At 47.3% G+C, this 26838-nt stretch overlaps 1 protein-coding gene across 34 annotated transcripts in view; it reads left to right on the forward strand.

Annotated features, from left to right (window-relative positions):
* Positions 1-26838, forward strand: part of EPB41 (erythrocyte membrane protein band 4.1) — a 110848-nt gene that overhangs the window by 20793 nt on the left and 63217 nt on the right. The window contains exons 1-2 of one of the 34 annotated variants that reach the window (XM_038160770.1): positions 2945-3121; positions 3911-3950. The exons of 31 other annotated variants lie outside the window; for them this stretch is intronic. The gene's annotated coding sequence lies outside the window, so the exon portion shown is untranslated. Of the gene's footprint in view, positions 1-2944; positions 3122-3910; positions 3951-13066; positions 13240-26838 lie in introns of those variants that run through there. 2 more of the 34 variants (XM_038160752.1, XM_038160756.1) reach the window with 2 other exon arrangements.

Here is a 26838-nt window from a genome sequence, read left to right on the forward strand (position 1 = left end):
GGCTCACAGGCTGGCAGATGGGGTCAGCGCTGCTTGAGAATTTCCTTGGGTGCAGAGGGGAGGCTTTTAATAGCAAATGCAGTCATCTGCATCATGACATGGCCTGAAACTTGGTCCTGAGGATCCACTGGCAGCTGTGCACTGGCTGAGCAATATGTCCACGCCTGTTGGATTTTTTTTAAGTGTTGAAGTAAAGTAAAGTGGTTTTGAGTAAAAATGAAATAAGACCTAAACCTGTTGCTGGTGGGTTTGAGGTGTACCTCCTCCCTGAGAGGTGGCCTGGAGAAACCTTGCCTTTCTTGGGAAGGTTATGTGGCCCCATCCCAATGTGCTGTGCTGACAGATCCCATGCCTCAGCTGGGTGCCAAGACTTCAGCCTTCTAGGAAAGGCAGCAGGAGCCGGTATGGGTTTTCTTCTGCCATCCCGTGGGCACCTGGTGCTGTGCGAGCAGCGTTCAGAGTTGCAGATGGCTCACGTTGTGGTTGCAGCGCTGCTTGGTCCATCCGAGCTGCCTTTGAGTGGGAACATACAAGATATGCCAGTGCAGAATTGATCTGTGCTGCTGACCAGGGTTGGTTTTGGCGCTGCTGCTTTTTCTTCTGCTGTAGCATGAAGTGAATGTGATTTTGGCAGCTGTCTGGCTCTGGCAGTTTGCATCCTTCCCTCCCTACAATTTGTCTTCATCCTGCTCAGCTTCCTGACCCCTGTCCTAGTCAATACAAGGCTGTTATTGGAGCTCAGCAAGCCATGATGATCACATCCAAGTGCTGGACCTCGAACCACCTGGCAGTGCTGGGCTGGATGAAGAAGCTCATTTGCATAGGGTGGTTAATTCTCTGTATGCTTTAATCTCCGTGACCATCTGTGTACTTTCCCAGACTGGGATGGGAGCTCTTCGGATTTTCTCAAGAGGTGAACATAGAGAGGACTGTTTATTCTGGGTATGCTGAAAACTGCCCAGGGCCAGAGCAAGACATCCTCGTTAGCTCTGGGAGCAGTCGTTCTGCATCTCTGGGCAAGGAAGCATTGACGTGTCAACTCTATCCTGAAGGCACGTCCCAAGGAGATGGGGCAAAGACTAAAAATGGAAACCTCTGTGAATGCTGTCCAGCATTCAGTCCCAAACATGGTGGGTCTGTGACCAGTTTGAGTGGCACCCTAGAGGGCTGAGGTACCAGGGAAGGCTGTGTTGGTCTGAGGAGAGATAGTACACTAAAGTGTCTCCTGGTCATCCAAAAAACCCTGCCAGGTTTTGGCAGCCTCTGGGGTGTACCCCACCAGCAGCTACTGCTGTGTCTGTCCTGGTGAACTGCTTGATTTGAGCCTCAAAAGCTGCTTTGGAGACTGGGGTGCTCACACACAGCATCAAAATAAGGGGACCAGTGCCTATAGGTGAGCAACACCTGAATTCTTCCTCATTTTGTTTTCTCACATTTGTAGCCTGAGGCTCTGCAGACCATTTGCAGCCCCAGCTGGGATCCCGCTCACCATGGGCAGAGGTGACACTGGCTGCAGGCGCTTTTGAGGAATGCCAGTCCTGTGGGGCAGCACGGCCCTGTGGAGGCTGCTGCTGGCATTCAAACCCAGAGGGAATGATTCTTGCCCTGTAATTAAACTCTTCTGCTCCTGTTCACCACACTAATGAGCTGTTTCATGGATGTGCTCTTCATATCTGCTCTGGATCCTCTGTGTGGCTCTGAAGCTGGAGGTGACTTTCCGAGAGAGCCACCTGCAAAGGGCAAGATCTCCATTCCTGTTACATTGGGTTGAGGTATGTGGGCTGGGAACCTTTGACTGTGAAGGCTTTTCCCTGACTACACCCTGTGTGCTGTGAATTCTTCTGCCAAGGCATACCCTAGCTTCTTGGTGAGGAGCTTCCTTCCTGCTGTTCATGCTTGCAAGGCTGGGCAAGATGGAGGTGTTTTCCCAGCCTTCAGCTGAGGGACTGAGGCTGCCTCTTGAAAGGAGAGCTGCTTTTTACGTGCATCCAGGCTGGATAATAACACTTAAAAAATAAATGGTGCTCCAGCTGCTCTCCTGGTCCAGTAGTTGGGCTTTCAGTTTTGATGGAGATGATGGTACTAGGACTGTCAGTATCATGGTGCATCCCAAAGGATGGGTATGAGCTTGTGCCAATTTCCACCTGGTCTAATGGAAGGTGTCCTGCCCGTGGTAGTGGGTTGGAATGAGATGACCTTTAAGGTCTCTTCCAACACAAATCATTCCATGATTCTGTGATTCTCTGGCATGGCAGGGTGACTGTTGAGTCCAATACGTGCCACAAGTGCTTGACCGTGTGCTTATGTGAGGCAGGTCCCTGTACCCTCAGTGGGGCTGTTGCATGGGCTGGGGATCTGGCTGAATTTCAGGCCCTGGTGTGTGCCCCCCGGAGCACACAGCCAGCCTCGCCACGGCTGGGAGCACCGTTGCTCTCTTGAATCTCTTCATTTACTTAATGATCCTTTTGTTGAGAGGATTAGGGTTTAGAGGCCTCTGGCCGAGTGTTAATTAAATTAAGGCTCTGTTTTTTTGTGGAATTTTTGAAGCCCACTAGAGGGCTCAGTTGGAGCCCTGTGGAGCCGGGACCGGCGGCGCGGGGCTGTGTCCAGCCCTCCAGAAGTTTACAGGAGAAGTTATGTAAGTCCGGGGGAGCCGGCCGGGCGCAGAAGTCGCACGGGGCCAGCCCGCTGCCGCTGCAGCCCGGCCCGCGCCGCGCGGGGCACTCCCCGGAGGCGGGCAGCCGCGGGTGCCTGCGTCACTGCTCGCTGTGTAATCGGCGTTAGGTAATGCCGAGCTGATGTTTTTGGTTGGTTTTTTTTTTTTTCCCTTCCCCACTTGGTGTTTACATTTCTAAGAAGTGGCTGACTGTGAACATCCGGTTCCACCTTCACTTCTGGAAGAGTCAGATACTGAAGTTTGCTCTGTTGCCTTGCTCATGTGGGTACAAGTGTGAGCTTTTGGCTTTGTGGCTCGGGTTTTTCTGGTGGGTGCGTGGGTTTTTCGTGTTTAGCCAGAACTGCTTTTTTAACCAGTGTCTCTTCTCCTTTCTCTTCTATCCATTGCCCCGTGATGGATTTTGGTGCTTCGCCTGTGTGGTTGGCCTGGCTCTCTCATCTCTGGGTAAGTACCTGCTTTGTTAGATCAGTGGGCAGAAATAGTTGAAACAAGTTGCTTTGACTTAATGATCAGACCTATTTAAATAATGAACTGACCTATTTATTCTGTCTTAAACTATGAAGTATTGGTTGTTGTCAACCACCATGATTTATTGTCTATGTGTGTGTGTCAAGATTTTGGATATTGAAAAGCACTTAGTTGGCCTGGAAATGGCTGTATTTTATAATATGAAGAATCCCCCAGTAGTAGTGTTTCCTACCAGCCTAGGCTGTGGAGCACTGACCTGGGGATAAAAACACACTTAAGTGCCAGCAAGTGAGCAAATGGAGGGGAAAATATTTATGTGAATGGAAAGCAATGCTTCCTATTCTTCCCAGGATGTCTCCTGACATCTGTTGATGGCAAGTCAGCACTGTGGTTATGAAAGGGGCTCTCTGATGGCACTGAACTACCTTGCCCTTTGCAAACCATGGGTGTCTGGAGCTTTGCAGGGCATGGAGAGGAGGCTGAGGCCCTTCTGGCAGGAGAGGAAGGGAAATGCATGTTGAGCTTGGAGAAGAGCATTAGGCACTGATGATTTCAGTTTGTGTTCTTGGAGCGCCTGCTTTGCATAGGGGAAAAATTGCCCTGGTGGGGTGGATTCTGATGGTTTCCCTGCAGAGGTTTGGTGCCTGCCCTGAACTTGGCTGTAAGGTGGTGTTTGTGTGTTAAGGCCTCTGAGGACAAGGTGTGTGTGCTCAGGGTGGAGGGAAGGAAGGGATCTGCTTGGTGATGCTTTTTCTCTGGATGCAGTGGTGCCTTTGCATCGAGGTTGTGTTCTCTGGAAACTTCAGTAAGTTCAAATTTACTTTTTTTCTTTTTTTAAATTCAAGCTATTCTCCTGCTAAACTTCCCCCTCTCCATCACTCCTCTTCCCCAGTAACACCCTCTCCTCTCCTAGTAAGGGAAAGGGCTGAGCACATTTAGGGCAGCTCTGCTCCATGCCTGAGTATTGTGCTGCCAGTCATTGATGAAAAACTTGAAGGGAAAGCAGAGGAAGGTGCTGAGAACAGATTGCTTTATTCTTAAACTCTACATCATTATACAATGCCTCATGGCAGGGCAGGAGAGATGAATCAAATCCAAGCATAAACCTGTTGTTCTTACTCAGAAGTGAGCACTATATTTGGAAGATGAGCAGCTGCCTCCTGATCTAAATAAGCTTTGCTACCAAATCTCCAAAAGCAGGATTGTTAATTAACTAGAAAACCTGCCTTAGTCAGAGGTGCTGAGCTCCAGCCCCACCAAACAGCCAGCAGCCATTTGAATGCAGAAAGAAACTCCTCCGTGTGGAAGGTACAGCTGGAAGCTGCTGTGAGCTTGCATGTGGAGCAAGATACAAGTGCTCACTTGCATGATGGTTGGAATGGGTTAGTGAGAGGCAAAGCTGTACCAGCACAGCAGCTGTGCCAGGGTAACCTGGAGCAAGTCTTTGGCCAGAGAGTCTTCCTGCTCAGTGCTTGAGCAGGCCCTCAGGACAGTCACCCATCTGGCTATCTCTGTATGACAAGTCTCTGGTCAAGAGTGAATTTCTCCCTTGGGAAACACTGATAACCTGGACCGTCCCTGGTTTGCTCTCCCCAGAGCAGTCTCCATGTTACTTTTGTCTGTTTTCTTGCACATATTGCCCAGAGGGGAGAGAATTGCATTTTGGTGATCCTGCTTGTTACACGCTGTGGAGGTTTTGCTGCTTTCTGAATAATTGGTGTCAGTCTTTGTCAGCAAACAAGAAAGCCATGTGGTACCTTGTTAGGGACAGTGGTACAGTATCACTGGCTTAGGGACAGCCCTGACCTTCACTCAGCAGAGAAAACAGCAGGCTCAGATTGCCTCTCCATCTTTAAGCCTAGCTTATCTCATAGGTAAACATAAAATGCATAGGAGTTTTAGTAATATATTTATATTAAATATAAATTTAGTAATATAATCTCTTCTGACCTGGTAAGTGTTGGGCAAAGTAACACACCAGCAGCTTCCATGGAGAGAAACTGGGAGTAGCTGCGGGGCAGAAACCGTGAAGGAACATGCTGAAAATGCTAGAAAAACCCTCTCTGTGGGGGTTTTGCTCTTGACCCTGAGATTCACATATGTTGCCATTATTTAAAGCCTGTCAAGAAATCCAAGGTGAGGTCACTGCTGAACAGTTGTTCAGAGCTGTGTCTGTGGTGGTTAAGTGCAGAGTGTCCATTCATGGGCTGTGTTTGGGCTCTGCCTTTCCATACAGTGGCACTGGTGATGCTGGAAGCCACGTGCTGTTATCTATCTATACATGTTGTTTCTTTCTATCCTAGAATTCATGGGTGACCTGGAGAAGGGCACTACTTTGCAGAGCCCTTGAACAGCTTGTTGTGTTGTGAATTTGGGTCTCTCCTTAGTTCTTGTTTACACATAGCCCAAAGAGGAAGACCAAATGAGGTTTCCAGCACCTTTCAGTGAGATTTTCTTCTTTAACCTCTCCTGTTGGTTGACAGTGCCTGAACATGAGCCCAGGTGTGCAAGAAGGCAAATGACACATGGCCTGTATGAGCGCTAGTGTGGCCAGCAGGACTAGGGAAGTCCCCCTGTACTGGTCAGTGGTGAGGCCAAACCTTGAATCCCGTGATCAGTTTTGGGCCCCTCACAACAAGAAAGACATTGAGGGGCCGAAGCGTGTCCAGGGAAAGGAACAGAGCTGTAGAAGGGGCTGGAGCAGCAGGAACAACTGGGGGAGCTGGGGTGGCTCACCCTGGAGAAAAGGGGGCTTGGAGGGACCTTCTGTCTCTCCACAACTCCTTGACAGAAGGGGGCAGCCTGGAAGGGATCGGTCAGGGAACAAGGGACAGGATGAGAGAAAATGGCCTCAAGCTGTGCCAGGGGAGGTTTAAGTTGGACATTAGGGAAAAACTTCTTAATGGAAGAGGTCATCAAACACTGGCACAGGCTGCCCAGGGCAATGATGGAGTCCCCATCCCTGGAGGAGTTTAAAATCCGTGGAGATGTGGCACTTAGGGGCATGGGTTAGTGGTGGGTTAATGGTTAGCCTCTTTGATCTTGAAGGGCTTTTCTCACCTAAGTGATTCCATGATTCTATGGAAATGTGGCAGCAAGGTATCTCTTCCACTTGTCCCACCTTGTCAGAGGAGACCATGGTCTCTAACCTGGTGTCACATTCTAGAGGCAGTTTAGCTCAGTGTTTTCACTTTGTTGCTTAGTAAAGCAGTGAAAACAGTTCTCATTGTGGCGTTCAGAATAGCAGTGCTGCCCTCTGAATTACCATCTAATTAAATGAAAGCAAAAACTCCAAAACAAGTGAGCTTTCTGTTGCATAAGAAAAGCTGTTTTGGTTGACCTAAAAACCAACATTGAAAACCAGCCTAAACAGAGATGCTTTACCTCCCAGCTCCATGGGCCATGCAGAGCAGTTGCTACTGTTCTTGGAGAGGCATTCATGCTGTGGCAGCTGTGAGCCCACTTCAAAACAGTTATGCCTTTGAGACTTGCTTCCCTTTTGCTTGATGGTTGGAGAAACCCTGCTGTGGAGACAAATAATTAGAAATAAAAGATGGCAGCTTAATGATTATTAGCTTTTCTGATGCAGCCTGCAGTGAGTGCATGGTGAGATTGGCATCTCCAAGCTGCTGCTGCATTTCCTGCTCCAGAGATTTACTGTGTGCACTGTTACTGTGCAGCCTCAGTGGACCCTGAACTAACAAGAGTTATTTATTTTAGTAACAAACCTTTTCAGACTCTTGGCAATTAACTGTGACAATCAGTATGCTTCCTGCCCTCGGCTCCCTGTCTCACCATCCATGCCCACAGCTGTCCTTCTCAACCTTATCCCCCTCGCCCTCCTCAATTTCTTGGATTCTGTCTATTAATATGAACCACTTTGGGTTCTCTTAATAAAATAAACATGTAAGTTACTACCTTAAAATGCCTCAAAATGCCTTATTTTGAGCTCCAGAAAATCTGGCAGCAGTGGGATGCTATCCTCTGGGATTCTGTCTTATTGATATTCATCTTTTTGAAGCTGGTATCCATGACTGCCAGTTTCAAAGGTTAATATACTGCATTTCAAGCAAGCTGAGGTCTTTTTAATTTGTGATATGGAAATGTACACCAATTAATCATTGTGCACCTGCAGAAATGCCTGTGGGCAGACTTTGGCTGTGCTCTATCAGGTTCTAGGAACATTCATAGGCAGGACTCAAAGTGACAAGACTGATCCAGTTTAGTAGCTCAGGACAAATCCTGCGAGGTCCAAGGACGTGTCAGGCAGGGGACGCAGTGCTGACCAAGGTGGTGCAGAGCTTTGGCTCTTATTTGTGGAAAAAATAATGGTTAGGAGTTGTATTTGTTCTCCACAGCTAAAGTTTAATTTAAATAAATGTTAGGTTTTGCCAGGTGTCCCTCACTGACGCACAGGTCTAGCCCTCGATCACCAATTGCTGTCTGTTGACTAGAGCTGGGTTCACGGCTTGCGTGAGTTTGCTGCCTGGCCTTCGGATTACATAGGATGTTAGCGCAGACTTGAATGCTCTCTGCCAAGTATCTGCCTCAAACTTACTGCCAGGTAGAGTTAAATAGTCCTAAATAAACCCTGATCTTGAAACTGTCCTTCCCCATACCAAAGAGCTCTAAGCATTTTGAAGCCAAGGGGTGCTCTTTGCCCAAAAAGAGCCTAACAGTATGGAGTCAAATCTCCTTCAATGAACTGGTGCCTTTCTAGGGAGAAGCTGCAGTTGAAAACACACCTACTTGGTGTTATTTAAAGAAGCCAGAGCCTCTCTTGGCTGCAGTTTCACTCCTCATCCATGCAAGGAGTAAATCAGCCCCTGACATCTTTTGTTTGTAGTGCAGCTTGGCTGCCTCCCGGCTGGAGCTCTGGTCTTAGATGGCACTCAATGTTATTTTTGGGTGCATTTCAAGAAAGGCTGCATAGCTGAGCTTGTCCCCCGCTGAAGGGACTGCTGCCTCTCTGGCCAGGCTGGCCAGTCCTGCTTGGCTTAGGAGGCTGACACAAGGGCTTGAACTTCTTCCTGCTGCCCAAACATAGGAGTTTCCAGTAACATTCCTGAAAGAGGAGTAGGGAGTTAAGTGCTGTCTGTGAGCACACTCCTCTGGTTTTAGCTTTTTACTGTAACTGCTGGGAAATGAAATTCTAGTAAATACTTGGAAGGAGGGTGAGCTCTTGAGGTGATGGAGATGAGTGTGCTGTGGGGCAGTCTGAGGCTCCAGTAATGGGTCTTTCTACGGTTTAGTCAGTTTCTTAGGTTGTTTCCGGAGCTCAGGCTCATGCCACACTGACTCTGCCTTTTCCTGAGCCTGCACTGCTTGAATTCACAGCATCACCTGTAATCTGTTCTCCAGGGTTTGTTAAGCTCTTTATAGAGCCTCTCAGTGCAGACACTCGTGTGTTTAATACTTCCTACTCATACTTGAGAGGAAAAGTATTTCTCTGTCAATGTAGAAACATTCACCATATGAGCACTCGATCCTGCAAGGCTGCAGCTGACCTCCTCTTATTTTTAATGGTGCATCTTGGCAGAAATGTGCTTTACATGCTGACTCTAAGCCCTAAGTCTAAACAAAGCTGACTCTCCTGGAGCTGTTCTTCCCTGCACTGGCACACAGCCTGGAGAGAACTGAAGATCCTCTTCTGTTTTATTCCTCTTCTACTTGGAGTTTGTCTGCTGTGCTGCAAGACACTGACTCAAATGAACATCAGCTTCATAGAAATCAATGAAACTCATGACGGGAGCTTTTTGTGTCAATTAACCAGATTGCAGGTGGGATGGGAATTCCTGGGTGTACAGACTTAGTTCCCAGCCACCCCCTCTGCTTTCCCCATCTGCCCAAAAGGGATCCATATGAGCCAGCCCAGTACCAAAATGATCTAATGGCTAAAAAATGGGATTCTTCTGCCCATGGAGAACACATGGTTGTAGTTTAGCAACAGCAGCTTTTAAAGGCTGCAAATTACAGCCAACAAAATAAAATTCTCCACAAAGAAAAGAATGGCAGAAGCAGTTTGGATTTAGCAAAATTGGAGGTAAACTGCCCTGATGCAAAGTGTGATTCCAATACCTAAATCACTCAGTCTCTTTAGCTATGGAGCGTGCTTCTTGGCCCTTTAATAACTATCTCAGCAATGAATCAATGGTTGGTTCCAGAGAGTGTTATGATGGGCTGGACTAGATTTAATCTTTGGTTAAATACTTGATACAGAGCCAGGTGAGTGTAGATGTTTCAGGTTGCCTTCACTGTGCACACCATGAGTTGTGGCAAAGCAGTGCAAGTGTTCTAGACCTTAGTGAAAATTCCTTGAATTTGCAGTTCAGCCTGTCAGAGGCTTTTTCAGCAGTGAATTCTGTGCTGGAGAGAGGGGTGGGCAGGGGAGAAATGCAGCGTTAGTTGAAGCATTCTTTCCTTCCAGGTGAATCATTTACCTGCAATATCTTAATACTAGATCACCATTTTACAGGAAGACCAAGCTTGAGAAGTCAAAAGGAGGTTTCCTTTCCTTCTCATTCTTGTCTTCTGCTCATGGCCAAATCAGCACTGCTTATGGTGACAGCAAAGCTGGAAGAGGAGCCAAGGGCAGAGGGCCAGGAACTGGCAAAACTGAGCCACCTGCTCTCCTCCCACCTTGTTTGCTCTTGTGAAATGGCTGCTGCTGCAATGGAGACTGTCACTTGTTTGCAAAGTGTGTGAGAAAGGGAAACTGAGTATGCCTGTTGTGTGTTCACATATGTGTGTGTAATAGAACTCATTTAGAGCAGGATAGATAAAGGATTCATCTGACCAGCCTAATTTTATTTTCCTACAACTTGGTGTAATCCCAAGTATTTCTCTTCTCTTTAAATCCTGCTTGCTTTGGGGGAAGGGAGCACAGCACCAGTGTGATGCACAATTGCTTTGTTTAGACTGGGAATTCCTCACTGGAGAAGATCCTCAGGGCAAAGAGGAGAGCTCTGTGCCTTTTATTGTTGTGCCAGTAATGCTCTGGGCAGTGTTCCCCTGCACTGGTGTAAACTGGGAGCCCTGTTTTGCCACAAATCCTACCTGGAGTGTATCTTGTGGGGCCTGCAGAATGCTGGATCACCTTACAAAGATCTGTTCTATGAAGAACTTAACTTGAGCTAGATTTAATCTGCTATCTGGATGCTCCTAGGATGCTTCAGTGTGTCCTACTGAGCTGCTTGCAAGTGCCTGCACATTACCCAGGCAGAGGGCAGGGTTTGGCATTGTCCTCCATGACCCAGTTTGTTTACACTGACTGAATCCATCAGGATCTGAGTGCTCCCAGTGGCCTTTCACCTTGTGAAGAACAACCTCTGCCTTAGCTACCCCAAAGGCATGCCTAAAATGAATATAATTCCTGTCCTTATTCTTGTATCCAGCAGGCAAATACCAAGAAATCCTGACTTAATAAAACAATTCTCAGTCTCTAAATGACTCCCATAAAGTGACTTTAGCCAGCTGTAACCAGGAGAGTTCTTTAAATAGTTGCAATCCAGGCTTGGCATAGGGCAAACTGTTCTTATAGTGAAGAATTTAAGAAATTTCCATTACTTCCTATGGAATTTCAGAGGTCAGTTTGGGGCTATGTAGGAAGGAAAAAGTTAGAAGCTAAGCCAGTGGCTTCCAGCAGAAGTGTGGTGGTGATGGGTTTATTTCCATGAGAGTGGTGGTTTTAGGTTGGTTTGTTTTTTTTTCCTTCTTTTCACATATTTTCTGTTCCCTGTAAAAATTGCCTTATGTAGGCTTAGATCCCCTTGCCCCAGAAGAATTGTTTTTCAGGCTCTCATGGCATAGACCAAGTGCTTTTTTTTTAAATTTGATAATTCAACTTTTTAGTGTCTTTTCCTTTAGCTTTTTAACCAATCAAGCTCTCAGCCATTTGTTTGGGGTCTGAAGAGGTGACAGCATCCGTTGCCCTCACGCACAAGCACGTCGGCAGCTTGCACTAGTGCTCCCTGTGGATAAATGATTCACCTGGGAATACAAAATGCAGGAGCTGCTGCTCTCTGTTCTCAGCTGCTGGCAGATGGAGTTGGGGATCATCTGGTGATCTGAGCGCAGTGATGATGCACTGTGTGGTGCTAAATCACCGCTTTGATGCAAAGTTTTTGTTGCCCTGGTCTCTCCTCCACTTTATCTGCAGTGTGTAGTGTACAATGAAGCAGTGTTGGTTTGTTTGCTTGTTTTTCTTAGTTGCAGGAAGCTGTCGCAAACCAAAACTTGGGGTTTCTTGGCTCCATGGTTTTCTCCTCAAAGCCCTTTGGACTGGTATTTCTCTTCTGGCAGTGTTTTAAGCCTACCCATGGGTGAGCAGTAGCAAAGGCAGCAGTTGTGGTGGGTCAGCACTGAACATCTGACGCTCCTCCATGCACTGCCTGGGCTATTAAAATGTGCTAATTTATTGCACTGGGGACTGAAGTCGGAGCTTCAGGGCACGTTTCAAAGGAACTACCTGTCCCTAATGTAGGAGCAGCGACTTAGAGCCACCAGACCTTTCCCAGCCTGTCTTTTTTTAATCAGATGTGCTCATCTAAGTCCAAGGAAACCACCAAGTAGTCCAGATTTAAGGCAAAAAATATCTGTCTTCCCTCTCATTAAGGAGCTTATTGCAAGTGGTCTCAACACTGGGATTCAGGGGAGCTGCTCCGTTCTTCTTGGCAGAGCTGACTGTCATAGATGCATAAAGGAGAAGGGGTAAATAGCTGTGAGAAGCATGTTAATTTTTTCTAAAAATCTGGGTATTTTTAGCTTCATACAGCACAAATGCCCTCAGTGTGTGAGTGGCCCTTGCTAGGTCAGTACCAGTGATGGAGCCATCCCAGCCAGGGTGCATCAGCCTTGGGTATTATCTGCTGATGAAGAGGCAGGGCGGTTGCTCTTAATCCAAGCAGAATAATGTGCCTGAGACCTTAATTCTCTATGGGAGACAAACGGAGATGCCTTAGTGCCAGGCGTATTTTGGAATTGTGCAAATGTATGTGGGGGATTTGTTTCCTGAGCTGAGCGGGCTGGCAGCAGCTTTGCTGGAACCTTTGGAAGTGCTCAGGAGGTACTGGGCAGCGTGTTTTGCTCTGATGTACAAAGCAGGGAGAGCTGGACAGCTCTGCTTGACAAAAATAACTGATTCTAATTTGGCTGTAAGCGGGGAAAATCCAGGCCGTGCTGGAGGTGCGGGATTCCAGAGCAGGGGCAGGGCAGCTCAGCGGTCGGGCTGTGCTGGCTCCTGGGGGCCTTTCTCGTGGATCAAGCCACCTCAATTGTCGCTTTTTTGGCTTCCCACAAGACTGAGGCAGTGCCTGTTCGATTAGGAATGGACTTCTGCTTAAAAAAATGAAGACTATAATAACAGCATAAAATAAAAACCCCAACGCCCCCCCTACCTTTCTTAATACACTCCTCCTTGCTTCTTCACCCCGGGTTTCCCTTCAGAGCTGCGCCACGACTTTCTCTGGGAGGCAGCGAACGGTATTTAAAATTTAGGTCACGGAGGGAGGGGGAGCGGCGCTGCCGCCCGCGGTACAGGCGGCCGGGACCCTTTCTGCCCCCTTCCTACCGGGGCCGTGCGGCGCCAAATTACCGCCCCCCGCCACCATCACTTTAGCGGGGAAGGGTGTGGTTGTGGCAGGAACAGGCGGTAATCCCTTTATTTCAGCCTCTCGCCGCCCGGGTGTTGTTGTGGCGGGCTCAGGAAAGCGCTCGGGGCGCTCCCTCCGGGCCGCCCGCGGGAGGGAACGCGAGAGAACGGGATGGGGGGAGCCAGGAGGGGGCGCACGCTCCCCCGCCCGCGCCGCCGGCCGCGGTTTCCCCGTGGCCAATGGCGAGGCGGCGCTGGCGTCCCGCCCCTCGCCCTCGGCCAATGAGAACTTACTACAGTGTTGTGGGGGGAGGAGGCGGGGCGGGGGGGGTAGAGCCGCGGGCGGGCGGCTGCGGGCGCGGAGCGGCGGGCGCGGAGCAGGGAGGGACGGAGGCAGAGCGACTAGCTGGGCACGGCACGGCGCGGCCCCGGGGTGCCGCACCGCAGCGGGGGCTCCGCGGGGCCCGGTGGGAGGCCGGCGGGCGCCGCGCGCGGGGGTGGCCGGGTAAGTGCGCGCGGGAGCGTGTGCGCGGCGCGGGGGAGTGCGCGCGGCCTTTGCGCGGCAGGTCCGTGTGTCCGTGTGTCCGCGTGTCCGCGTCCGCAAAGGGCGGGTCGGTGCGCGCCCGCGGTCTCTGTGCGGGTGGGCACGTGGACGCGCGCGTGTGTGGCTGTGCGCTGTGTGTGAGTGCGTGTGCTCATCTGCGCAAGGTGCATCTGCACGGCGAGTGCGTGCGGTCGGTGTGCCGTGCGTGTAAAGGGTGTGTGTGCGTGGGGTGTTGGAGTGTGCACGCGTGATCTGCACAAGCACCCTGTGTGTGTAGTTTGTGTCGGGGGTGTGTGATGTGACTGCTGTGAGCTCTGCGTGTGAGCGCTGCATGTATGCGCAGTGCGTGTGCGTGCACCGCGTGTCTCTGCACACCAGGTGAGTGTGCCCCATGTGTATGTATGTACTGTGCGTGGGTGTGCACGGTGCATCGTGTGTACACGGTGTGTGTTTGCAGTGACCGAATCCAGTGCATCGTGTGTGCGCGGATCGTGTGCCTCCGCTCCGTGGGGCTGTGTGTGACATGGAGTGCTGGAAGTCAAAAGGCTGAGGCTCACTCAGCCCGAGACACATTCTGCAGGAGGCAAGAAATGGGGATAGCAGGACAGGGACACACAGCTCCGGGGAGCTGGCACCCAGTGTTCCCCTGTGCTGGGGCGGGGTTGCCCGGGCTGTCGTGGCCCAGCTGAGATCTTCAGCTGTGCCCGGAGTCCATTGTGCAGGAGGCGAAAGGAGATATGGCGGAGAAGGGCTTAGGGCTCCACAGACCGATGCCTGCTCACCCACCCATGGGACAAATGTGGATGCTGTGGTCTGGCAAGGGCTCTTTCCTGTCCGTGCATCCTGCTTTGCCCTGAATTCTAGCTCCATAAAACACCTTGGCCCACTGGGAAGTGATGCTCTTACTGGATTTTCCACCAAGGCATATTTTTATTTCCTATCTCCAGCGAGGCACCGTTTGTGATGAAAATTACTCCAGAATGTCTGGAATGAGTTAAAATCTACCTCAGACACCTCTGAGTGCTGCAGCTGCAAGTGTTCCAAGACCTCACTTCCCTGTCTTTTGGGGAAAAGGAACTTATTCACCCTTGGTGCACTGGTTTGAGGAAGCTGGTTTTGGCAGGGTCTGGCAGCTTTCCCTCTGTGGCTGTGTAAATGGTAATTCAAGAATTGCATGATTGCATGGGGAACAGAAAATTTCTTAGAGATTGTCCAAATTCTGGGGTAGGTGCTGTGCTGGTTCAGTTGTAATTCTGTGTGTTAATTTAATTAAGATACTGGACAAGCAAAGCAAAATAGGTCCCTTCCAATCCAAACTATTCCATAAAAATCTATTTTTTGAACAGTAACACAAATCCCTTTCCACCTTTCCTTGCTCTTTCCATTTAGGATTTGGAGGCTTTTCAAACATGCTGGATTTTGCTTGCCTTGGTTTGCTAGATCTGGAGGGATGGTCTTTGAATTAGTGGTTCTTATTCACAGTTGAGATATGTGAAAATAATCCCTGTAAAATCTCGTGGGGCAGAGAGTATGCTGGGTCTGGATGAGGGATGCAGAGGGGCTCTGCCCTGGCTGCTGCTACTGCTGCTCCAATTGCCGTGGAGTGCAATTCCTTTCACGGTTAGCTAACTCTTGTGTCACTGCCCCAGGATCTGTTCCCTTTGCTTCGAAGGTTGCTTTGTGGGGATCCAAAGTAGGTTGTTTTTCTTTTGTAATGGCTGGTCCAGCAATATTTTTAATGAATTTAAGTTTTTCCTGCAGCATTGTGGTGACTGGTAAGGGCTGTGTGTCGCATGTCAGGGATGCTGATACTCTTGATGTTTATATTTTACATCATCTTGCATCTTCATTTGCACTTTTAGGGCAATTTTGAGCATTGGGTGGGATTTAAAAGGCAGTGCACATCTCTGCTGTCATGGCCTTAATAAAGAAGGCGAGGATTTTCTAGGATTCCCATGGACAAACATAATCTGCTGTGGAAGATAAATATCAGGATAAACATAGTGCATGCTCCTTACCTTGAAAACTCAATTAGAGCCTTACGAAACGGAGAGAAGGATGATTTTTTTCCTAATATAAACGCATTCATTATTTCCTGTATCAGTTTAGATGACAGGAACAGGAATTACCTGTGTTTTCGTCTGATCTCACAATTGCAAGTTAAAACAAATAATCTTATAAAAAGCAAGGCATTTCATGGGAAAGCAGCAATCCTGAGGAGTAAGGACTCTTCTTGGCCTGTTTCCAAGCATTGTATGTTCCTAAAGCCTATAAATGCTTCAGGCAATGATACTCCAAACCTACATCTCCTGGCTCCAGTATATCCCTGCCAAGTGCCTATGTGCTCTGCATGAGCATCCATGGTGTTTTTCATTTGACAGCATTTGGTTTTTGGAAAGTGGTAAAACAATGTCTCTCCTACTGCCCCATTTACTCCTTGTTGAGCAGATATTTGAATGAATAGGACATAGGCTGGCAAGGATGTGGCTTATCTAGTGAGCAATCACCTCCACAAATTAATTTATTAGAGATCAAAGTGTTGCTCTGCCAGGATAGCTTGAAGGGGTGTTGGGATGCTTCATGTGCTTTGATACATTGATAGGTGAATGATGATGATAATGATGTTGTGAATGTGGCATGTAACATGCTGGAATAAAGTTGTGTATACAGAAGGGTTGCTGATGGAAGGCAGTGGCTCTCTACTAGGATTTCACCAGCAGTTACTTGGCTCAAACGAATCTCAAACGAATCCTGGATTTTTGGGGTCAGCAGGTGAACCTCAGGCTCATCATCCTTGGATGTTCCTGAGTACCCAGAGCATCTGACTAGGAGTTTCTTCTCAGACATCTTTCCTTGTGTTCCCAAATGAGGGGCATGTGCTGAGAGCCACTTCATTTGGGGGAACCATGACAGTACCTGTGTCACTGCAGGTGGATTTTTCTTCAACCCCTTACTGCCATATTTCACCTATTTATTGGAAAAAGGCCTGGAAATCGGTGATGCTCAGAGATCTTGTGTCCATGCCAGGTGGGAAAATCTGGGCTTTCCCCACCTGTCCAGGCCAGAGATCCCTGCTCATAGTGGGAGCTTCCCACCCCTCTTTGGATGGAGGAATATGTGAGTGGGGTTGCAGTGGGGAGGTAGAGCTGAGCTGTACTGTGTGCCACACTGGGTCAGTGTCTGAACTTGCTGGAGCTGCTTTTACGTTCCTGGGAAGCTCTGATGAATCTAAGGGCTTTAATAGGACAATGTGAGGGTCCCTGCAGCAGCCCTATGAATGCAAATAATTTCCCATCATAAACTTTACTTTATACTTTTTTAAGCTCCTCTGCAGGTCTGTTGGCTTTCCTCTAACTTCTGTGCAGTTTTCCTAGAGTGTTAAGGAATAGCAAATACTCAGGTTGTTCAGGCTTGGAGCTGTGTTTCTTGCTGTTGTGTATTTCTCTGGGGAAATTATATATAGCTTTGATATAAAGCTTTGCATCAGGACTAGAAATTGCAGTCTGGGCTTGGGGATCTTTTGCAATGATTATTCTTTCTTGGTGCTTGGTTTTTGCTGTAGTCTTGTGTGGATTAAGCAGGCAATGATGTGTAAAGATTTCTCTTTGTATGTCTTATCTACTACTGTTTTGATCAGTATTGTGGTTTCTTAAGTTGCAAAGAACTGTAGATGCAGCATAGCAGGGATTTATCTTTGTCCATCGGATGGATTAGGTAGGAGTGTTTATGGCTTGTACTTAATCCAGATTAATATTATTAGTTTCTTTACGTTCAGTTGGTTGTTTACGCTTGTTTTCTGTGTATGTGAATTTTTGCTTGTGTAATGCCACTCACATTGTGTATTAAAAGCCAGTGCTTTTAATTTGTCCATGTAGATGGACTAAATCTTTCTCTCTTTCTCTCTCACTCTTTTTTTTTTCTTTTTCTAAATGAAGCAGTTCTACAGAGAGGAAAATTGTATGGGCTTTGAGGCTATGTTCAAGCAATCGTACTCTTCCAGGCCATGCTCCTCCAGACCCTGCTGCATTTCTGATCTGGGATTTTTAAACAAATTCCCATGCCAGCTTGCTTTAGCTGCTGTGCTCAGAGCAAATGTTGATAGCAGCAGTTTGTAATTTATAATTTATAAAGTCTTACAGCACTTGAACTCTGGTGCTTTTGGAGGAGACTGAGAATTTTGTATCTCCCTGATCTCAGTGCAGAGACTAAAAGATGTAGGAAGATAAAAAGCTCAGGGGGTGTTTCTTCTGGCAGGCAGTGGGAGAGTTCCATGGCTGCCTGGTTGCATGGCTATGGCCACAGCGTTGGGTGCTTCCCTCCCACATGTGTATTTTGGGGGAGCAGCCCTGTCCATCTGCTGGTGAGGGTGAGTGCCATGGGATGTCAGCCTGGCTTTCAGACTGGGTCACACAATGGAATAACCCTCTGTGGCTGCGTCAGGAAACCTGGAGCCCAGACCTGTGGAGGATTCTTTGCTCTGCCAAAATAGAGTCCTTCTTACAGGATCAGCTCAGCCTAAGATGTAACCACAGCAAAATACGCCGTGGCTGAAGCCTGGGGATGGGAGTATGGTCTGCAACAGTGAAAGAAGAATTGGGCTGGTTAGCTATTTCTATGAAAACCACAATTCCTTTGAACCCTCCGGTCACTGGTTGTAGGCTGATTATTCTGCTTCTTCCCCACCCCATGGAATGTGTGTGTGTGAGAGAGATAATTAAAAGCTTTTAGTTAAATAAATAGCTAAGCTGCTCACATGGCTTTATAGTAGAATTGCAGAGCCAAACCCTTGGAGGTAGAAGATGGTGTGTGCTGCTGCTGGTCCCACAGCATCTCCTTGTCTTCCTGTGCTGGTGTGGCTTTGGAGCATGATTCCATATGGACTTTTCACCCCTAGGGCCTGTGTATCACTGAAAATGAGAGCGAGCAGGGTGTAAGTGGGGACAGTCCCATCCCATTGTATCCAGGGCTTGTATTTATTCCCTGTTATTCAAACTCTGCTCCAAAGACAGAATTAATAATTCCCACCCAAATTCATCTGCAATGCCTGTGTGCAGATGAATCAAAAGCATGAGCTGGTCTTTGCAATTCACTCATGAGATGGTCTGGATGCTCTAGGATGGCTTGAAGGGTGGTTTGGTTTTATCCTATTGACATGGAGCTTGATGGAACGTTTTATATTCCAGCCCTGGTTTCTGCCTCTGTGAGCTGCCTGCAGTGCTTTGAGCCAGGCACTTGCAAAATGAGAAACATGCAGCTGGTAACCATTCCTGGGGAGTTTTAGGAGTTGTTTGTCATTGGGCAAGGGTTGGTTCATGGAAGGATAGAAATCTTTCAGGTTCAGTTTCAGCTGCCCTAACCAGCAAATATTTTTGCTCCTGCAGCCCAGCCTTAAATGCTGCCTTCCAGTTCCTGAACCAATGGATAAGAGGGCCCTATAGCTGATGTCATAGGATCTCCTGAGTTGGAAGGGACCCCCAAGGATCACCAAGTCCAACTCCTGCATAGGACACCCCAACAGTCCTACCCTGTGCATCCTTGAGAGGGTTATCCGTTGTCCAAATGCTCCTGGAGCTCTTTGCAGGTTCGGGGCTCTGACCATTCCCTGGGGAGTCTGGTCAGTGCCTGACCACCCTCTTGGGGAAGAAACTTTTCCGGGTATCCCACCTGAATGTATATTCCTGATTTCCCCTCTTAACATGAGGGCCAGAGGAGAACAGGATGCCCTGGGGCCTTATGGGAAAATGCAAATTTTTGTCAGTGCAGAGGCAGTTCAGGGTAACATTTTGCAGACTGACAAAAAACTCTCTTAAATCCCCAAACAAAAACTGCTAGTCTGTCCTTTAAATACTGGATTCTGTGTGTGCATAGTGTATTAGTCCTGTTGGCAAAGACACATATCCTGACAGTGTCACTTTGACATGCACATCATACACAAGCCAGTGTCTTTATCCAGTGTCGTCAGTGTCATCATCCAGGGATGATGGAGCCCCTTGGAGAAGAGGAGTGGTGAGCTGTCATCCTCCTGGTACCAGGGAGTCCTCCTGTCCTTCATGTCCCATGAAAACTCAGCTGCTCACTTGGTCTGAAAAATCTTGAAATCCAGCATTAGGCCAAAGTTTTCTGGCCTAAATATCTTTTGGAACTATTGGTTGGCCGTGAATTGACAGGCAAGATGGAAGTTGTGTGTTTAAATTGTGGGAGTGGTTGTTGGTCTGAAGTCAAAAGAAGTCACCTAACCAGCATCCCTCTTTCTCCTGCATGAGTGCATGTAAGTGTATAGAGGCAGTAAAAAGGCCATTTATCGTGTAAATATACCCTGACACAGACAGAAGGCAGGCCCCTATAGCTTGTAGGAGGAAGAGGTCACATTCCATGCAAGAAAACAGCATTTTTAGGACCCTTGGTAGCACGTATTACAATTTGAACAGGGGAAACCAGGTGGGATGAGTATCAGGCACTTCCCAGGTGTCCCTCCATCCCTTCTCCTGGGAAGTACCAGCGCTGCTCCCATGTCCCTCCATTCCTCCTGGGATTGGTGCTGGTGGCTGATGCTGATATCGCTGCTTTTTTATCTCCAACTGCCAACTTGAAAGTTGAGTGTGTGTGGTGAGAAGCTCATGAGAGTCTTGGTGAATATGCACATGAAGTAGCAACAAGATAAACTGTGGACTGCCTGGTCCAGCTGCAGGAATAACTTTCATCACTTTTTCTCCTTTTCAGAGGAAAAGCTGGAAGCTTTTGGGGCCTGGAGAAGAGTTCAGTTGTAGAGAAAATGCGTATTTTCAGCTGTTCTTATGTGTTTCTAGTCAAAAGGGTTTAAGGACCCCCACACTTTCTCGAAGAGGGGGAACAACTAGCACGAGAAACTGTTTTGGAAGAGGAAGAATGTAGGGTACATATTTATTGCTTTTCTGTGGATTTTCATGTGCAGCCAGGCTCCCTCAGGTGTTTCACCAGGATGGAAAAGGGGTCTTGCAGACGTGTGAGCTGGCTTCATTCTTCTTGCTGGCTTCATTTTCTGAAAAATTTAATGTTGTCAGGATGGGCCTGGAGAATGGGGTTTATCTGTAGTGGGAACAGCTGCATCAACATGGGAAGGGTATGCTGGTGATACTGGGGGAAAATGGCCACGTGCTGAATTCCTCTGGCACTGCTTCTAGTGAGTGCTATAGTTTCTTCGGACTTCTGGAGGGGTTTGTTGTTTTGTTCTAACTGCTGCTTCTGTTACTTCCATCAGGTCTGCCTAGATGCTGCCTTCAAAAAACACTTCCTTTGTTTATGGGTGGCAGTATCAGTTTGTTTGCTCCCACCCATCTCTGCTCTTTCCTTCACTCCTTCAGGAAATGAGGGAATAAAACGGGTTGGTTGATGAGGGCAAAGCAGCTGTTGTGCCCATCCCAGTGCAGGACCCCTTCCCTGCCCATCTCTTCAGTGAAGTTTGGGATGCTTCATTCCCTTGATAACAAGAACCCAAGGGACTTGTGGTGTCCAAGCAAGTTCGTCTCAAAAAATTACCTTTTTCCCTCTGTTTACACATTGAAGCAAGTTTTTTTATTTTCTTTTGTTCTGAAGCAAGATGCTTTGAGTAGCTGGTGTCTCCCATCCCCTCAGTTTTGGGGCACCAATGCAGAAAGCATCCCTCTTCTTGGTTCAGGTGCTCTTCCTCCCACCTGCAAACACCCATTGGATGCCTGTGGGGAAACCAGCAGTGGCATGGACAATGTTAGTGGCTTCATGTTTTGCAGTTGCTGCTCTTGGCTTATTTAAAAATGATGATTGACTCTCTTAATCTATCCTGATGATGACGTATGGCGATACTCCTTTTGCAGACATGTGGTTTATTAAAAAAAGAGTCCCTGTTGCATGATGAATCGAGAGGGAGTGCTCGGGGAAACGGAATCTATTAGCGTTACTTGCCTGTGTGCCTCCTGAGGCAGGAATGGGAGTAGATAATGGACATGAGGGATGAATTCACAAAGCAAGGAGGCTGGCAATTACAGAGAAATTTGGTATTTCACTGTGATGCTTTTCTTGCAGGTTTATTTTTTTATAATTGAGCTGGACTCTCCAGCATGAGTGTTGCTTGACTATTACACTGGTGGGTTTGACTTGCACAGTGCTAATCACAGCAAAGGCTGGCAATCAAATACATTATATTATACACAGCATATGCAAATACAGTGGAATTAAACTTTTTTCTCCTTTTTTTTCTGAGGTAGATGCACAGCTGCATCTGTGCCTGTGATAAGGTTCTCTGCAGACACAGGTGAAGGAGAGGTGCCAGCGCCTTGTGCCCGCAGCTCCATCGCACACAGGTTCAGGAGGCTGGAAGGTGTGCACGGAGCTCATTGCTGTCTCAGTGGGGTGCTAACCTGGTTACAGAGTTGGCTCTGTTTGCTGGGCTGATGCTGCTGGGGGAAGTGGTTGTACCTTAACCATTTCTCATGATTTCTCAGCACAAACAGTTGTAAATCACTCCTGTGGTAGGAGTAGCTGCAAAAAGCGCTCAGCTCTGGTTTTGCTGTGCAGAGGTACCACCTCCTGACTGGGCCTTTGAAAACACAAATGTAAGGAAACAAAGAACTGTGCCCTTTTGAAGTATTAACTACAAAATCAGCTGAAAATTTGTTGATAGATTCTGCTTGTTTTGGAAACAGGTTAACCTTCGAAACTTCTGACTGGCGGAAAACCAAGGAGTGATGTGTTACACTGAAACTGATGTTTGATTAATTGTAACTTTCATAGCACTTCAGCTTTACCACTAGAAAAACACTATAGGATCGGTGAAGAAGATTCGTTTTTTCACTAAAACACTTGTTCTAATAAATGTTCTAGATGAGGGGCAGGGAGAGAACATCAACTGGAGCTGCAGCTGTGCACCTCTGAAACAGGAGGTTTGTGAGTGGGTGGTTTCTGTCTACCTCAAGTGTCTGCTTATGTTTTTCCCCAATTCCCTTCAGCAGAAACACTCCCTGAGAAAATATTTTGAGACATTTCTTTAAAACAAAAAGCAAGAGGAGCGAGAAAAGAACAAGCCTCTCTGTTGTAAAGGGTTGTCAGAGCTTTCCTATTGGAGCAAGAGCGTTTGGGATTTCGGGAAGTAGGACAAACACGCAGCCGGCTGCACCTCATGAGATTAACCACCATCTCAACATTCTTATGTCAGCCAAGCCTAGCAGTTGCTCAGTTCCACATCTCCAGAAGAAATAGTGACTGGGGAACGTGCAGTTTTTGTCTGTTTTTTCTGAACTCATCTCCTTGCCCTGCTTTCCCACCTATGGACTGCGGTTTTGCCTAGTCACAAGGTGTTTCATGGGTGCAGTCAGTTCAGGTGCTGCAAGTCAGAGACATCTGGGGATGAGTCACTAGAGCTCAGGATGGGGCAAGTTACTCCAAAACAAGAAAACAGGCTTTGTGAAAACTTAATTTTAAGAGTTGAGTCCCAGACATGAAAAGATCCAGACCTCTTGGTATCGGCAGTGATGAGCTCTTTTGATGTGCTTTGAGAAATAGGCTTGAAATTTGTTGCTGTGTTTAAAAAAAAAAGTGTCTTTGCTGCTCCAAGCAGTGAATTATATTTTTTTTTAAAATCTGAGTTGGAAAAAAAATGCAAAATGGAAAAAAAATTAGCTTGGAGCTGTGCAGATATTTGATTTTTAAGTTGATAATTTGTCACACAAGTAATTAGCCAGTGTGGTATACAGCACAGTCCCTCCCGACTTTTGCAGTGATCATATATGTGATCTGCTCTTACTGTGGAGAAAAATGGATGTGGCACTTGCATTTTAGTTGGAGGACTGGTTTTTTTTGGGTTGAATCACTGCAAATGGGGATGTGTATGTTTCATTTGGAATCTGAGATCCACCCATCTGGTACTGTGTTTGGTATAAGCCACCTGCAGCAAAAGCCTATGCAGCCATTCTTGATTTCCCAATGGTATGAGCATGTGTATGATTATGTGGCACCTTCTTGTTTTAAGCCATGCTGGAAGTTGGTTTTGTTGCTTAAAATGAACTTCTGTAAAGTAGCAGCTTGGTGGGTGACCACTAATTGATTTAATTGCTGCTCTTAATATGAAATATGTTGTGGGTTATGGAAGCATGTTCTGCTGCACCCTGCACCACAGTACTAGACTGATGCTGTCCCAGATGTGGGACATGTTCCCTGTGTCCCCAGGCAGGCATGTGCCTGGTGTGAGCAGTTCAAGCCACTATGATGTTCCCCACCCCAGTGCTACAATATGGATTTTTCTCAAAAGCTCTGCTTGGCAAGATCTGGGAGCAGAAGTGAAGCACAGAGAAGAATTATTCTCCTTTTTATCTTTCCTCTTGTATTTAGATGTCTAGCACTGATCTTCCCTGCTGTTGTCAAGACTTAATTCTGTGGTGCTGTTGGTGAAACACTTTGAAAGTGCGCTGCACCGTGCAAAGGGAAACACATTTTTGAGAAAAAAAAATCTATTTAAAAATAAGTAGATAATCATGGTGAAGTGCTGTTTCCTTCTGGCATATTGCTGTTTCATGAAAGTGGCAGTGAATTGTGCAATAAAGATTTATTTGTAGAAAGCAAAAAAAGAGGCCAGAATTTAGGGGATTATTAAATTTGAGCAATGTGAGTTGCAAAATAGCTTGTTATGCTGCTGTCTGCAGAGGCCACTGTGTGAAGGCAAACGGGCATTCTGTGCTCTTCCCGAAGGCTCACGCTGTACTCCTGTGTCCCTGGGCTCTGCACAGGGAACAGCTTTGGGTCGTAACCTCACAGGGCTGTTATTAATGCCTGAACATCGCAGTTCTTGCTATAAAGTTACCTGTGCTTGAAGGGCCACGGTACACAGGCATTACGGCTGTAGAGTTTGGGTTCTTCAACCTCCTGGTTTTGAGTGCTTTGCCATGGTGCTTAAAACTCATGGGCATTTATACAGCACCGGCAGCTGTTGCTGGTGCGTGCCCTTAATCCCGGAGATTTCTGGGTTAACATCCCCAGGCTTGAACTGTGCTGTGTTTTGTTGAATCCCATAGGGAAAAATGGATATTTATTGCTTTGGATACTTGGGGGATCCAAAGGGCTGCTGATATCTGGGCACTGGGGCTGTGATGCTCATGGTCTGTTTCACCAAACCTGCCCTTCATGCTCAGGACTGTTAATCCACCACTGTAGGAATCTCTATTTCTTCTCCCAGAGGAGAGACTGGTCCTGGCTGTTCAGTTCTGTGCAGTTCAGCCGGCAGCAGCCTTGTTCGCATGGTACTCTGTAATTAATGTCGGCTCTTAAGCGCTGAGTAATTGGATGGTAGCTTAAGAGTAGGAGCACGATTTAGTAAAACAAACAGGCTTGCAGTTGTAATGTCAGCAGGTAAAATGCCTGGGAAATGGCAAATCCACATGGTGGTGACGCCAGTGAGGTCCACGCTCAACGCAGGTGCTTCGAAGCCCAGGCAGTGAACCAAAGCCTGCAGAGCAGGGCAGGTCCTCTTCTCCTTCCCTTGGTGCTCAACAGGGGAAACAGCCTGGTAAGGCAGATAGTTTTTAAACATCTCCCATGCTTAGGAATAAGAGAATGAAATGTTCGTGTTGCGGAGTTCTAGTTCACTTCCAAAGAGTTTTTGCAGCTTGTTTAGCTGGAGAGATCAGGCTGTGCACCGATGTCCTAACTGGAGACCAGCTCATTGCATTTGTTTCTGTCTCGTTTTTGCTGTTTGCTTCTAAACTACACTTCTTGCCACTGCAAGGGCTCCCATTTATCTACTTTTATTTCCTGTATTGCCCTGTTCACAGCTTACACTGGCAAGGAGCCAGTGATAGCCTCCCAGCTAGCTCAACCTGCTCAGACCTTGTTTGTATGTTCACTGTTTTCATCTTAGAGAGGAACAGGTGACTATTTACCTTCAGATTGTGTGTATAGAAAGAGAACCTGAAGGAAGTGCAAAGGAGGTGGTTTAAGAATATATTTATTGGAGGACCAAAGAGTGGGTTTGGCTGGGGCACCTGGGTGAGCTCACCGATGCTTTTTGCTCTCTCCACTCTTTCCCCCTGGCCTCGTTTGAAGGGTCTTCTCATGGCAGTTTTAACCCGAACAATGGTATCACTAGAGCCTGCAGAAAAGAGGATCTGTGTGGCATTTTATTCCCTTGTGCTGCATGAATGTGGATTTCAGCAATATTGTTGTGTGGCTCCTGCTGTCAGCAGCACAGTGAAAAGAGTGGCTCGCTTGTCTGGAATTGTGACTGTGGTATTGGCAGCCCTTTAACAGCATAATTTTAGCTGAGGCTCTCCATTTATTCCTCAGTACTGGGCAAGACCAATTGATTTTGGATCAGAAATACTGAGAATAATATGGTTTGTTCTTATTTTGCTGTTGCTTTTGATACTTGACAAATATCTGAGCTCCGCTGAGTCCCTGTGAGTTTGTGGAGCTTTCAGCTGGATGAAGCACTCTTGGGCTCAGTGTGGCTTCAGCTGTGCATGAAGCAATTGCACAACAAGGATTTAAATATAAAAAAGGGAAAATAAGCAAAGCTTCTCCAAAAAAACCATGTGGTTGTTCCTACCACCATTATATTGTTGAGGGTTTGTGTGTATACACACAAGCACACACTTTGAATAAAATAAGGATTATTTTGAAACCTAACTCACAAAATAAGTATAAACGGGATGCTAAATTGTGTATATAAGGCCAGTAGCTTATCCAAAAAGCACCACTAGCCCCATTTACAATTTATTTTATTAGGGAGAAATTTAAACCAGCTACTGTTTTCTGCATATGCATTATCCTTACTAAAGCATATATTTTGTCTTTATTGGCTCTTCATTTATTTTAAAATATTGCAATGTTAAAACAGTTGGAAGCTGTTTGTTGTTGTCTTCTCAGCTGGTTGATGGCCAGCAGTGTCCTGGCTGTGCCATGGCAGGTTGTGTTGGCACTGGTGGGAGTGGAGAAAGCTGGTTTACAGCTTCCAAGTGCTGCCCCAGTTTCCCCAGTGCACATGCTCACCTGACTTCATAACCACGCTCCCTTTAATGCCCTCATTGGTGTTAAACTTCTCCCAGTGTGTTGTGTAAGACAGGATAAAAGGGAGAGGAGTGGAGACAAAAGTGTGAGTTGGTGGGGAAAGGCATCCTGGACAGTCCCTGGAAGTGGGGGGAAGGTTGGAGGGAATCGGGGTGGTGGAAGAAAGAGCAGGTCTAGTGCAGCCAGACAGGAGGGTAGGAGAGATCCTTTTAGTGCATGTTGTCCATGGAGCTCCTGAGTGGAGCAGTGTTTGGATCAGCAGGATTAAATGTGGCTGGAGGAGAAGGTACTGTGGTGTTTTGTTCAGAAACACAAGGGCCATCCAGGAGCACCACTGTGATATTCAGCACTAACCCTGCTATGGTGTTCTGGGAGGTAAAGATGGGCGTTGAAGAGGTGGAAAATACCTCTTGAGAGCCAGTGGAGCATGGCCATGCTGGTGTTTGTTCAGTGAAATCACAACCCACGACAGCCTCCCACACCAACCCATCCAGCACAGAAAGGAGGGCGGCAACCAAAAATATGAGCAAACAGCCCCTGAATGTGGGTGCA

The sequence above is a fragment of the Motacilla alba genome, chromosome 23, assembly GCF_015832195.1.
Source record: "Motacilla alba alba isolate MOTALB_02 chromosome 23, Motacilla_alba_V1.0_pri, whole genome shotgun sequence".
Taxonomy (NCBI): Eukaryota; Metazoa; Chordata; class Aves; order Passeriformes; family Motacillidae; genus Motacilla; species Motacilla alba.